This window comes from Chenopodium album, chromosome 8, assembly GCF_948465745.1.
Source record: "Chenopodium album chromosome 8, dcCheAlbu1.1, whole genome shotgun sequence".
Lineage (NCBI taxonomy): Eukaryota > Viridiplantae > Streptophyta > Magnoliopsida > Caryophyllales > Amaranthaceae > Chenopodium > Chenopodium album.
The window spans coordinates 16,772,026-16,786,136 of NC_137841.1; the positions used below are offsets into that span (position 1 = coordinate 16,772,026).

A 14,111-nucleotide genomic window follows, 5' to 3' on the forward strand; every position below is an offset into this window, starting at 1 on the left:
CGCTCCTGGCTTTGGAGCGGGCGTGCAGATCATTGGAGCGCCCGCTCCCATTCTTTGGAGAACCTTCTGTTTTTTTTTATTTGGGACACCCTGTGAGGAGCGGGCGTGCAAAATTTGGAGCGCCCGCTCCTGGGGGTGGAGCGCCCGCTCCGTATTCCGGAGCGCCCGCTCCAAACTTACTGGAACTTTCTGTTTTTCTTCTGTTTTGGCTGAAATTAATTTCCTGTGACGAGCGGGCGCGCAAGGCTGAGGAGCGCCTGCTCCTCACTGCTTAATGCTTTGATTAAATTCTTCCTTACTTTCTTTTTTTGCTTCCTTCTCCTACATTAAAACCACAAGGACATAATTCAACAAAATTAGCCAAAATCAGATATTCTCAACACTCTTATTCTTTTCTTCTCTCACTCATTGTTTAATTTCTCACTCCTTTTTTTTTTTTTTTTTTTTGGACTCTCTTTTCTCTCCTTTTTTTTTCTTTTTTTTTTACTCGGGTTGCCTCCCGGAAGCGCTTCTTTAACGTCAATAACTTGACGACCTCCACACTCAGGAGGTAAGATTACATTGAGTTGATTCTAAAACACCTACATGAGCACCCTCGTAGTAAAGCTTGAGGCGATGCCCATTCACCTTGAAAGATCTCTTGCCGTCCATATCCCAAACTTCCACGGCTCCATGAGGAAACACTTCCTTAACAACAAAAGGTCCACTCCACCTTGATAAAATTTTCCCGGGAAACAATTTCATCCTAGAGTTGCAGAGGAGTACCTTATCGCCTTTTAGAAATGATTTCTTTTCAATGTTCCGGTCGTGGCAATCCTTAGTGCGATTCTTATAGTTGCTAGCACACTCATAGGCTTCCAATCTTAGCTCTTCAAGCTCATGCAAATCAAGCCATCTTTGCTCTCCCGCGCTAGCCAAGTTGAAGTTAATCTTCTTGATTGCCAATTGAGTTCGGTGTTCAAGCTCCACCGGTAGATGACAAGATTTTCCATACATAAGACGATATGGAGTTGTGCCTATTGGGGTTTTGTATGCCGTTCTATATTCCCATAGAGCGTCATCAAGCTTTTCCGACCAATCCTTCCTATTACTTGCAACCGTCTTCTCAAGGATTAATTTAATTTGACGGTTGGACACTTCCACTTGCCCACTAGTTTGTGGATGATAGGTAAGGCCGAATCTTTGGTGAACCCCGTGCTTTCTTAGCATCTTTTGAAAAGCACTATGAACGAAATGTGAACCGTTGTCACTTACCACTGCTCTAGGAATTCCGAATCTTGGAAATATGACTTTCTTAAACATCTTCATGACTACCTTGTGGTCATTAGTTGGGGAGGCAATGGCTTCAACCCATTTTGATACGTAATCGACCGCCACAAGGATGTATTGATTTCCATAAGAAGTAGGGAATGGCCCCATGAAATCAACACCCCACACATCAAATACCTCTAGCTCAAGAATCGGTTGTTGAGGCATCTCGTTTCGCTTGGATATATTGCCGGTTCGTTGACACCGGTCACAAGTCTTCACAAACCCCCAAGCATCCTTAAAGATGTGAGGCCACCACAACCCGCTATGCAAAACCTTTAATGCTGTTTTGTTTGCTCCCATATGCCCTCCACAAGGATCGGAATGACACATCTTGAGCACATTTTGCACTTCTTCATCCGGAACACACCTACGGAGCAAACCATCTACTCCTCTCTTGTAGAGAATGGGGTCCTCCCACACATAGTGTCTTGCTTCCCTTTTTAGCTTATTCCTTTGATTTTTTGAGAAATCGGGAGGGAATTCTCCACAAGCCAAATAGTTCACCAAGTCGGCGAACCATGGAAGCTCCTTATCATTCAAGATATAGAGCACATCATCTCTCAATTCATCATAAATGGGAATTTCATCATCACTAGCTTTCACATTCTCTAATTGAGAAAGATGGTCCGCAACCACATTTTCGGCCCCTTTCTTATCCCGGATTTCAACATGAAATTGTTGGAGAGACAAGACCCATCGAAGAAGACGAGGTTTAGAATCTTTCTTTGCCACAAGGTACCTAATAGCCGCATGATCGGTATAAACAATAGTTTTGGAACCAATTAGGTAGTTCCAAAACTTCTCAAAAGCATGCACCACGGCAAGAAACTCCTTCTCCGTTGTGGTGTAGTTCCGTTGAGCTTCATTCAAGGTCTTGGACATGCATGTAGTAAATGACGTGAAGTTTCTTCTCAATTCTTTGTCCCAACACCCCTCCAATTGCAACATCACTAGCATCGCACATAAGTTCAAACGGCAAATCCCATCTTGGCCCTTGCACGATTGGAGTAGAGATCAAAGCCTCCTTTAATTTGTTGAAAGCTTAAAGACACTTTTCATCAAAAATAAAGATGGCATCCTTTTGAAGAAGAGCATTTAGGGGTCTAGCAATTTATGAGAAATCCTTGATAAATCTCCTATAGAACCCGGCATGCCCTAAAAAGGATCTTACTCCTCTCACATTAATTAGAGGTGGCAATTTTTCAATCACTTCAACTTTGGCCTTGTCGACCTCAATCCCCTTGCTTGATATCTTGTGACCAAGGACGATTCCCTCTTTAACCATGAAGTGACATTTTTCCCAATTTAGGACCAAGTTGACCTTCTCACATCTTGCTAAGCATTTGCCCAAATTGGACAAACAATCTTCAAATGAAAGGCCCCCAACCGAGAAATCATCCATGAACACTTCCATTTCGGCTTCAAGCATGTCTCCAAATATACTCATCATGCACCTTTGAAAGGTTGCCGGAGCATTGCAAAGTCCAAACGACATTCTCCTATATGCAAAAGTACCATATGGACAAGTAAAAGTTGTCTTCTCTTGATCATCCGGGTTTATGGGGATTTGAAAGAAACCCGAATAACCATCAAGAAAGCAATAATACTTGTGCTTTGTTAGTCTTTCAAGCATTTGGTCGATAAAAGGAAGAGGAAAATGATCCTTATTAGTGGATGCATTTAGACGTCTATAGCCTATGCACATCCTCCAACCGGTCACTGTTCTAGTTGAAATGAGATCACCATTCGCATTTTCAACTACGGTCATTCCTCCCTTTTTAGGGACCACATGAACGGGGGAAACCCATCTAGAACTCGAAATGGGGAAGATGATGCCGGCATCAAGGAGTTTGGTGATTTCTTTCTTCACCACCTCCCCCATTTGAGGATTGAGTTTCCTTTGCCTCTCAATGGAAGGCTTAACACCCACCTCAAGTGTTATGTGGTGCATACATAAAGCGGGACTAATACATTTGAGGTTATCAATGGTATAGCCCAAAGCACCTTGGTGGTTTCTTAAAATACCACATAACATTTGAGTTTGGCACTCGTTCAAAGAAGAATTCACTATTACCGGAAAAGTTGAATTAGGACCCAAAAATTCATACCTTAGGTGTGATGGTAGAGGTTTTAACTCTACCATTGGAACACCCTTACCTTATCTTGAGGTGGCTATTTTCAAGGCATCATTGCTTGTGATTCCCATGCATACTTGCTCAATGCTTTCTTCCGTACTTCCTTCAAGCATTTCTTCATACAATGTCATCTCCTTGCCTTGCTCACCTATCTTTTCCTTATTCAAAAGGACATTCTCAAGGGCATCATTAGTAGTGAGCAAGTTCTCATGCATAGAAGTCACAATAGAATCAATAGTATCAATCATCATACAATTATCAAGACTAGAGCTTGGATATTTCATGCTCTCATTCAAATCAAATTCTATCACCTCATCTCCTACTTTTAGTGAAATTTTAGCACTTTTAACATCTATTAAAGCACCCGAAGTAGCAAGAAAAGGTCTTCCAAGAATTATTGGAATGTTAACATCTTCATCTATTTCTAACACAACAAAATCCACCGGGATTACAAACTTCCCCACCCTTAGAGGAACATCCTCTACCTTACCCTTTGGGAATTTAATAGAGCGATCGGCTAATTGTAGGGTGATGTTGGTGGGTAGAAGTTCCCCTATCCCAAGTCTTTGGTATACCGAGTATGGCATTAGGCTAACACTAGCCCCTAGGTCACACAAAGCATTATCAATTTGCATCTTGTATATTGCACATGGGATAGAAAAGTTACCGGGGTCTTTCAATTTGGGTGGCATCTTGTTCATGATAATTGCACTACAATTCTCGGTGAGACTCACCGTTTCAACCAATTCACACTTTCTCCTTCCACTCAAAATATCTTTAAAAATCCTAGCATAGTTAGGCATTTGCTTGATAGCATCGGTAAAAGGAATCGAAAGGTGAATTTGTTTCAATGTTTCAAGAAATTTTCCAAATTGCACATCTAATTTGTTTCTAACAAATTTGTGAGGATATGGTAGCTTTTGCATTTGTTTTGTTTCTTTCTCTTTTTCTCTTCTCTCTTCACTCTCTTTTTCAAAATCTTTCTCTTTCTCACATTCTTTCTGTTTTTCATTCTCATGGTTTTGCTCTCTCTCTTGTTCAAAATCACTTTTAAGGGGAGGCTCACTTATGTTCATTCTCTCATTGCCTTTTTTAGGAACACTTTCTTCCAACACTTTTCCACTCCTTGTTGATATAACATTTACGGGTCTCTTAGGATCTAGTCCTTGGGGTGGTAGTTTAGAAGTGCTAGTCCCTTCCTTCAAAGCATTGGCCAATTGAGAAATTTGTGTTTCTAGCATTTTATTATGGGTCATCACTTCACTAAATTTCTTTTCACTAGAGGCCATGAAAGTATTGAACATTTTAGTTTGATTTTCCATAATTTCCTCCAAGCTAGACCTACTATGTGGTGCTTGTGCATAGTAGTTGTCTTGGGAAGCCCTATTACCTCTAACATTCGAATTGGACGCATTTTGATTAGAAGAACCTCTATTATTATTGTTGTTCCAATTGTTCCGATTATTAGAGTTTCCCCCTTGGTGAAATTGCCCTTGATTCCCATAGTTTCCTTGATTATTATGATTATGGTTACCATAACCACCTTATTGGTTGTAGTTACCTTGGGGATTTTGGTCCCTTTGGTTCCTATTTCCCCATTGATTTTGGTTATGGTAATCGTAATCATTTCCTCTTTGGTTATAGGAATTCCCCCCTTGTTCTCTTCTATTTGGTGGTAAGTATCTTTGATTGTCATTCTTATGTCTATTATCATAAGACAAGGCATTGACTTGTTCATTTTCATTTTCATTACCATCTTCGTATTGGGGTTGGGGTTGGGAATCATAATTACAAGAAGAGGTATCATGGTCATATGACCCACAATTTTCACAAAACAAACATCCATGAGGCATGTTATTAGAAGTAGAGGGAGAAGAGTTAGAATTCATACCTCTCCCCTTAGATTGGGAGGGATGCTCTTGTGTTGAACTAGAGGTCTCTAGTTTTGCCTTAATGGACGTCATCTCCTTTCCAAGGTTGGCGATTTGGGAAGTCAAATTGTTGATGGCATTAAGGTGATCGACGGAGTAAACCGCATTTCCTCCCTTGTTTAGAGAATCTCTCTCTCCTTCTTGCCAATCCATGTGGTGCCTCACCACATCCTCAATTATCTCTATGACTTGCTCCTCCGTCTTGTTCATAATCGGGCCACCCGCTCCCGCATCCAAGCTAGTCTTTCCTAGTGGGCTCAAGCCCCCATAGAAAATTTGAAGCACTTGATATGACGGAATGCCATGATGAGGGCACTCCCTTTGATATTCCTTGTATCGTTCCCATGCCTCATATATGGTTTCACTAGCCTTTTGACGGAAGCCTTGGATCAAAGCCCTTGCCTCGGCCGTCTTCTTTTGAGAATAGAATCTCCCTAAGAAAGCCGTGGTGACCTCGTCCCAAGTTCTCAAGGAGTTAGGCCTCACCTTCTTCTCAAGCCATTCAAGAGCCCTTCCTATCAAAGAAAAAGGAAATAGCTTTAGTCTCACAAACTCTTGAGTTACCCCATTTACCTTGATTGTGTTGCAATATTTTTCGAACTCGTTCAAGTGTGCAAGAGGGCTCTCATGTTTTGCTCCACTATATTGCCTTCTTTCAATCAAATTTATCATCGCGGGCCGAATCTCGAAGTCATTGGCTTGAGTGACGGGTGGAGCAATGCCACTTGAAGCTCTATAAGCTCCCGGAGTTCCCAACTCCTTTAATGGTCTTTGAGGTGGTGGTTCCGCGTCACCCATTTGATCTCGATCCTCCTCGAAATTGGTCTCTCTAGTTGGGGGAGTAGTAAACGGCCTAGAACCGGCTCTTTTTCTCCTTCTATAAGTTTGCTCAATCTCGGGATCGTAAGGTACCAAGATCCTGTTATGAGTTCTGCGCATACACTCTCAACAAACGCAATTATTACCAAGGCTACAAGTGTATCCAAAAAGAAACAATCTTTTTGAATTTTTTTTTTTTATGGTGAACTAGACTCAAGTAATTAATTAGCAATCAACAACACCGCTCCCCGGCAACGGCGCCATTTTGATGGGCGTTAGAACGGTCGCACATTCCACACTCAATCAAACACATTTATTAACAAACACCTTACAAACCAAGCATAATGACAAGTAAGAGTTCGGTCCACAAGGAACGGGATATGGTTGCCAAAGATCTTAACACTTAAGCTAATTCGAAGTCAATGGTGAATTGGGGTTCGTCAAGAAGACAAACAAACTATGGTTCTAAATCAATGGATTGAGGACACTAGGGAATGGGATCCACTCGACCAAGGCAAATAGACAAACGAGGAGTGAAAATGATAAGATATAGCAAGGACTATATGTAAGATCAACCTCATGCAATTAGGAAACAACTCACACTACTAAACTTAGATTCCTCATTAGTTTAGCAATAGAAGATACATAATCAAATTATAATAAGTAATGTCATGCTTCATTCACATTTCCATGTCAAACTAAGCATATCATGCTATCAAGCTCCTAAATCAAGGGTAGCTAATCCTATCATTGAAGAACTAACAAGCAATCTCATATAATCAATTTAATTGCAATACAAGCATCAATGCTTCTCCCACATTTGCATAATTAACCCAAAAGGTTGAGCTTCACCCAACCCCTAGCAAGTAGACTACTCGCAACTCATATTTATCAACATGCAAACAAGTATTAGGGTTCTAACTTCTTCAATAATTGGGGAAAAATGATTAACAATTGAAATAACTATCATCCAATAACAAATTATCAAGAACTAAGAAGATTTAAATATCATGCAACAACAAATAAAATCAAAAATTAAATGGAGAAAAGTAGAAGGAAGTTACTAATTGAGGCTTGAAATTGTTGAATACAAAGTGCCAATCTTGAGAAACAAACTTGAAACCAACTATTACAATGATTGAATTGATGAAAATTAAGCTAAATTAATTAAAAGGAATGTTTCAAACTAAGAGGAGTCTCTAAAAACTAGGCTATATCTGTCTAGGTTACAAATGAATAAAGGAGGAAGTATTTATACTCCCCGTAACACATAGGGAAATCCGTCAAAGAAAACGGATTTCCCAGCGAGGAGCGCCCGCTCCTCAAGGCTGCACTCCCGCTCCTCACAGGGTGTGCAATTCTTGAAACTTTGGCAGAAAGTTGGCAGAAAGATCGAAGCGCCCGCTCCTGAGGGGTGCACGCCCGCTCCTGCTGGAGCGCCCTCTCCATTCTTTAATTCTCTTGCCTTAAACACAAACCATGCACCGAAAACTTGCCAAATTGAGTCCATAGACCTGCAAAACATGGACAAACACAAACCAAGAGGGGGAAAGCCGAGACAAAACATTTTCATTCAAAATTGGGTTAGAAAGAGGGGAAATAATCGCAAACCACTTATCACTTATATTGAAAGTTTTAATTTAATTTGTTCATATGAATTATTATTGTGATTTGATCCCTCGTCACATATGAACTTGCTTAATGTTTTTTAAGTACGTAGTACAGTTTGTACATACTTTAGCTTAATCTTTAAAAAGAAGACATTCTTAACCTCAGATTTGCTAATGATGGTGTATGTTACTTATTTCTTGCATGAGTTTCGTGAAAATTAGTTGGTAAAAAAACTAATACCACAGAGAAAGTCAACTATACACTAAGTTCTCAATTTTCATTTGGAGAACCATTGAACTTCCATACACAAACAATTGTATTGAAATCTTTAATAGCTTCATCAAGGTCATTGTAGTATAGAGTAAGTGGTAAGCATTCGGGCTTGTCATTTGGTTGACCCAAGTTTGATCCCCAACCATGGAGTAGTAATAAAAAAAATTTCCCTTTGTCAATTTTTGTTTCTTGATACGGTTTAGTTTTGTTAAACCTCACAAGTCACCTCATCATATTTTTCTTTTTATTACACTATAAGACGATTGACTATTATAATTACTACTTCCGATTCGTATTTTGTGCAACTTTGGTGTATTATTTGTGAGATATAAAATATTTTGAAGTTGCATATAATAGGAATTGGAGGTAGCATTTTTATTGAAAGATGATTGCTTAAGAAATTTTATTCATACCAATTATTATTTTATTTGATAGGCGATGAAAGTCTAATAATTTTTTTTTTTCTGAATAGATATATTGTGACCAGCTAAAATTTTATCGAATATTATTTATAAGATATTTTTTTTTGAAAGTTACAACCTAGTTTATTCTTATGGAATTTAGAAATCCTATCATAAATAAAACTCTAAATAACTTTTTTTTTTCACCTAAAAAAACCTATCTTAAATATGCTTATCTAGCGTGAAAGGTGTCAAAGTATAATATGATAATTTGCTGATGTAGTGCGACACTTGGGGAAAAATTAGAATGCCAAGTGGCGCGGCATAATTTGCTTATGTGGCGCGACTCGGATTGTCCTAAACTTTGTTAATTGAATGTGAAATACGATCATATAACCCCTTTTAATATTGTAAAATATTTAGACATATGATGTCATATCGCTTACATTTATATAATAGTGTAATTTTTTTGATTTTATTTGAAAATAGATTTAATGTTATTATTAACTTGATATTTTTTTTTATTGCACTTAAATTATTTCTAATGAGCTGAAAGTATTTTTACCAAACTAAAATTATTTTTTCTTATTAAAACTTATTTTTGTTGATTTTTATTTTTAGTTAAAATATATTGTAAATGGATCTCATTTTAAAGAACTTTTTAAAATGAATTTTATGACGGAAATAGTACTGAGTTATTAGATATTTATTAAAAGTTATAATTACTTTTGTATATATTAAATATTAGAAGTATATCAATAATAAAACATTATACAACATTTTATCTATCCAAAATTCGCATACTTAGCATCTTATGTGTCACAATAATACCTAGTTGTCGCCCCACTTGACTAAAAACTAGAATGCCAAGTGTCGCTGTCTCGTGGCCTGGCTGCGAGACCGGCTTTATATATTAGTGATATGATATGATAAGTTTTTTATAAGATAAAATTTATTACTAGAAAAAATAACTTTTGTAATATAAAGGATAACTTAATACTTTTACGTTAACTTTAACTCGTCTTACAATGAATTGACGTTCACCCGCTCTCTCTCTTTTTTTTTTTTTTTTTTTTTTTTTGAGAATGTGGGATAAATATGAGAGTCTAATTTGAGTTTCAAGCTATTATGTATGATTTTGCTAATAAGTACAATATGTAGTAATTCTACTTGCATAGTACTTATTGTAGTTGGTATTGATTTCTCTTTTAAAACCATAAGATAGGAAAATTAAATACTACGTAAATACAGTCTACAAATGCATTGCGAAATGCCTTGTTGGGCGCCTAAAGCTTGTCCTTCCGTCCCTTATTTCGGATTACCAACATGCTTTCATCTATGGAAGATAATATTTTCATGTATCAAGAAATTATGTATTTCATTAACTCCAGAAACCGCTCTACTTATTTAGCAGCCATCAAGGTAGACATGTCTAAAGCCTATGACAGGGTGAACTGGCACTTCCTTCTAAAAACCCTGCAGGCTTTCGGCTTCCGAAGAAATGTATACAGTGGATTTCGCAATGTATTTCGACAGTTTCTTTTAAAGCCCTTGTGAATGGGAAAACCTCGGAACTCTTTAAACCAACTTGCAGTTTGAGGCAAGGTGATCCTCTCTCACCCTATCTTTTCTTATTTTGTATGGATGTTCTTTCTCGCATGCTGACTCTAGCGGAAGACATTGAGACCCTTAAAGGGGTTAAAATCTCTAGGAGAGCTCCCTCTATCTCGCATCTTTTCTTTGCATATGATATTATGTTCTTTTTCAAGGTTGATACGGACTCTTGTCACACTATAGTTGATATCCTCTCTAGGTTTGGGAAATCTTCAGGCTAACAGGTCAACTTCTCGAAATCTTTTATTAAGTTCAGTCCCTCAGTTACTCCATCCCTTGCGAGAACCTTCAAGGATATCTTGAGAATTCCGATTGTGGATAATATTGGGAAACATCTAGGTGTTCTAGTGGATATTGTGGGTAGGAAAACACAACACTTCACCTACCTTGTTGAAAAGGTGAAGAAGAAAATTATTTCTTGGTCTTAGTGTAGGCTGTCAAAAAGTGCAAAATTAATTTTGATCAATTCTGTGCTACTGGGGATTTCTTCTCATGTCATGAAATCATTCAAATTTTCTCTGGCTATAGCGCCAAACTTGACTCTCTCACTACCAAGTTCTGGTAGGAAAAAATAATGATGATAAAGGTCTCCACTAGGTGAATAGGTAAACAGTTCAACTCCCAAAAGGCATGGGTGGGCTTGCATTGGCATCCGTTCGGTGAGCATAAATAATGAGGCCTTGCTTTTCAAACATATCCAAAGAATGCATAATCATCCACAACTACTGGCTTCTAAAGTCTATAATGCTAGTCTCCCTTATGCTTTTTTCCCTGGCAGGGGCTTCGATAAGCCTCCTTCTTTTTTACTGGGTAAGGCAGAATATGCACAATCTAGTGCTTAAAATGAGGAAGGGTTTTGTGTGGAAGGTTAGCTTAGGGAGGAATATTATGGCGTGTGCGTGTAGCTCAAAATGGGTTCATGAGATGGTTCCGGTGGTTAATTTAGACCAAAACCTTTGCCAAAGTGCAAAGTGGACAGTTCATGACCTTATTGACCCCTCCTCCCATACCTGGAATGTGAGGATTATCAGGGAAAGATTTGAGTATGAAAGTGCGTAAAAACTTTAAACTGTGGATCTCCCCTTCCAAGAAGAGGATGACTTTCTCTACTGGCCAGGTCACTCCTATGGTAACTATACTGTCAAATCAAGTTATGCCTTCTTGACAGGTCTCCTTGATCATTTTGAGCCTCCACACTGGAAAGAAGCTTTTGACTTATTCAAAATAATTTGGCACCTTGATATGCCCCCTAAATGGCGTGTCATCCTTTGGAAATTGGCGGTTAATGGAATAACAGTAAATGGTAATCTTCTTTCTAGAGGTCTACATTCAGATGGTCTTTGTGGTTACTGTGGTGTGCACTTAGAGGATGTCCATCATATTTTTTTGGAATGCTCTATAGCTCGTTATGCTAGGGATAATTCTGGTATCCCAAATTGTAAAACTTCAACTGGCTCCACTTCCTTACAGAAATGGATCCAAACCTATATCCTAATGTTCTATAGTCAGGATGGTGTACAAAGTCAACGAATTCAAAGGTTCGTTGCTACCCCTGTGGTCTCTTTGGACCACCCGAAACAAGAGGGTGTTTGAGGGGGATAATGGTTACCTTAGAACCTTTTTCACCAACCTCAAACAAGCTTGTAACTATCTTCAGGATTTCTTAAGACCAGATGTTCGAAAGTTGGGAACACTCAGCATCTATGATTTGACGGAGCCTGTTCCTCTAGGATTCCTACTTGTTAACTTGGGACGAGAAAACCTCTCACTGTACTGTAGGTTAAATCCTCTAATAGAGGTGGTTCGTGTTGACTGTTGCTGGCACAAATTAAAGGCTCTAGATCTTTTGGAGTTGGCTGGATGGTGTCTCTTTTGGACCATTATGAAAAGGAAGTGGGGGGAGATTCTGGCATCACAAGCTTGGCTCTTCAAGCTGAAGGTTGGCTTGCCTCTCTACGCTATGTTGGAGTCTTAGTTGCGGGCTTCAAATAGTGACTCTCCATACAGATTCGACTTCGTTAGTGAATTCTCTTCTTCACAAGAATTTGGCTCCCATAGAAACTCATTGGACGATCCAAGAAATTAAGAAATTGGGTCGTTTGTTCCAACACCGTGCAATCCTGAAAGTAGGTAGAGAGGATGTTCATCAAGCTCATCGACTCGCCTACCAATGTCGGCTACTTCATACTTCTTTTAGTTCCCCTTTTCCCTTTTAGCTTCTTTCTAGTTTTCTGTGCTTTGATGTTGTCCAAAAAAAAAAAAAAAAAAAAAACCAAGTAAGTACTAGTTGTTGACTTGTGGTCTTTCCTATCAAAAAATAAATAAATAATAGTTGTGGTCCTTGGAGATAGCAAATTTTTATCTTCCCCTTCTTTCTATGGGCAAAACCTTTTTTTTTTTTTTTAAACCAGGGCAAAACCTTTTTAGCTAAGCGGGATTGTTTGCAATAAATTTCAATAAATAATTGTGTTTCCAAATTCATAAGTACTAACTTGTGATAAAAAAAATAAAAATAAAAATAAAAAAAATACACAACAACACAACACCAACAACAAATTACTAATTTATTTTTCAGTCGAGATTAACTTAGGACAAGGTTAAGGTAAACCACCACCAGATCCACCATCAAGGTTGGAGCCGGGGGGCTGGTGGAGGCCCAGCCCCCCCGTGGCCCAATTGGTGGCCTTTATATTTTGAAGGCTGGCCCCCGTAGATATATACAATAAAGGTGGACTTATATATAACTTTCTAGTGTATAGCTTAGTGGTTATAGTGGAATATGTAAATTTTATCACATGTTGGTCTGGTGTTTTATTGTTATGGGTGTCACTTTCATTTTTTCCCTTCAATCTTACGTTTTACTACCTCTGTTAAATGTTTTCTGCAACTTTTACTATTTTTGTCCGCTAAACATTATATGCAACAAAAAAATTTCTTTCCACTTTTAGTAAAAAAAAAACTAGTCAAATGTCAATTTTACCCTCATTTAAAAAATTAAAACACAATTTACTAACTATAACCCAATTTAATTAATCACTAATCTCTCACCCAATTTTTACCCCAACCACCTTCATCTTCCCCCATATTTTCTCTCTCCTCATTCCATATCATTATCTTTCATCATCTTTTTAGATCTTCTTTCTCTCTCTTCAACTTTCAAGAAATTGAATTCTTGATGGATTTGTTGAATTGGTGGTGATTATTTCGTAGTGGGTTTCCGTCAATCTATGGGGGCTTTCGTGAGAATGGTGGTGGTGGTTTCGTGGGGGTTTCGTTGGGCTGAAGGTGGTTTTGTGGGGGTTTCGTTGGGTTGATGGTGGTTTCGTGGGGGTTTTGTGGGGGTTTCGTTGGGCTGGTGGTGGTTTCGTGGGGGTTTTGGGAGAATGGTGGTGGTGGTGGTGGTTAATTCCGTCAGATCTAAAATGGTGGGGGTTTCGTGGTTTCGTGGTGGTATCGTGGGGATGGTAGTGGTGGTGGTGAAGCCGGCGTTGAAGGCGGCGGTGGTGTTGGTGAAGGCGGTGCCGCGGTGGTGGTGTTGGTGAAGGCGGTGCCGCGGTGGTGTTGGCTGGTCTGAGGGGTGGTAGTGGGTGGTTAATTAATCATCCAAATATCTCTCTCCACCTTAATTACATACCCTTATAATGCATTAATCACTATTATCAAATTTTGCTTCGTGAACCGCAAACCCTCCCAAAGTTGCAGAAAACATTTAACGGAGGTAGTATTTGTTTATCGATTGTTTTGATTTCAAACTTTCTTTTATTATTTTTTCTATATTCTAATTTACTAAATTAGTAAATTGCATAGCTTTTTTTAAAAAAAAAATTATTCTCTATTCCTATATATATTTTATTGATTTATCACCCAAAAAAAAAAAATTATTGATTTTTGTGCAAATGAACCACAAGAGAAAATACAAAATATAAACGGGAAGGACATAGGAGGAAATCAAGCCTATACTCTTATATCGTATACAAATCCTTCGCTTGAACCAGTAAGGCAAGACTTCATTGGTT

The 14,111-nt window shown here is 38.5% G+C and overlaps 1 non-coding gene across 1 annotated transcript; it reads left to right on the forward strand.

The window, feature by feature from the left end:
- The first annotated feature begins 5,675 nt into the window (after positions 1-5,675).
- On the forward strand, positions 5,676-5,781 carry LOC145556837 (small nucleolar RNA R71). The gene has a single exon (XR_014091931.1). It is a non-coding gene; the product is annotated as a small nucleolar RNA R71 (small nucleolar RNA).
- Positions 5,782-14,111: the final 8,330 nt, after the last annotated feature.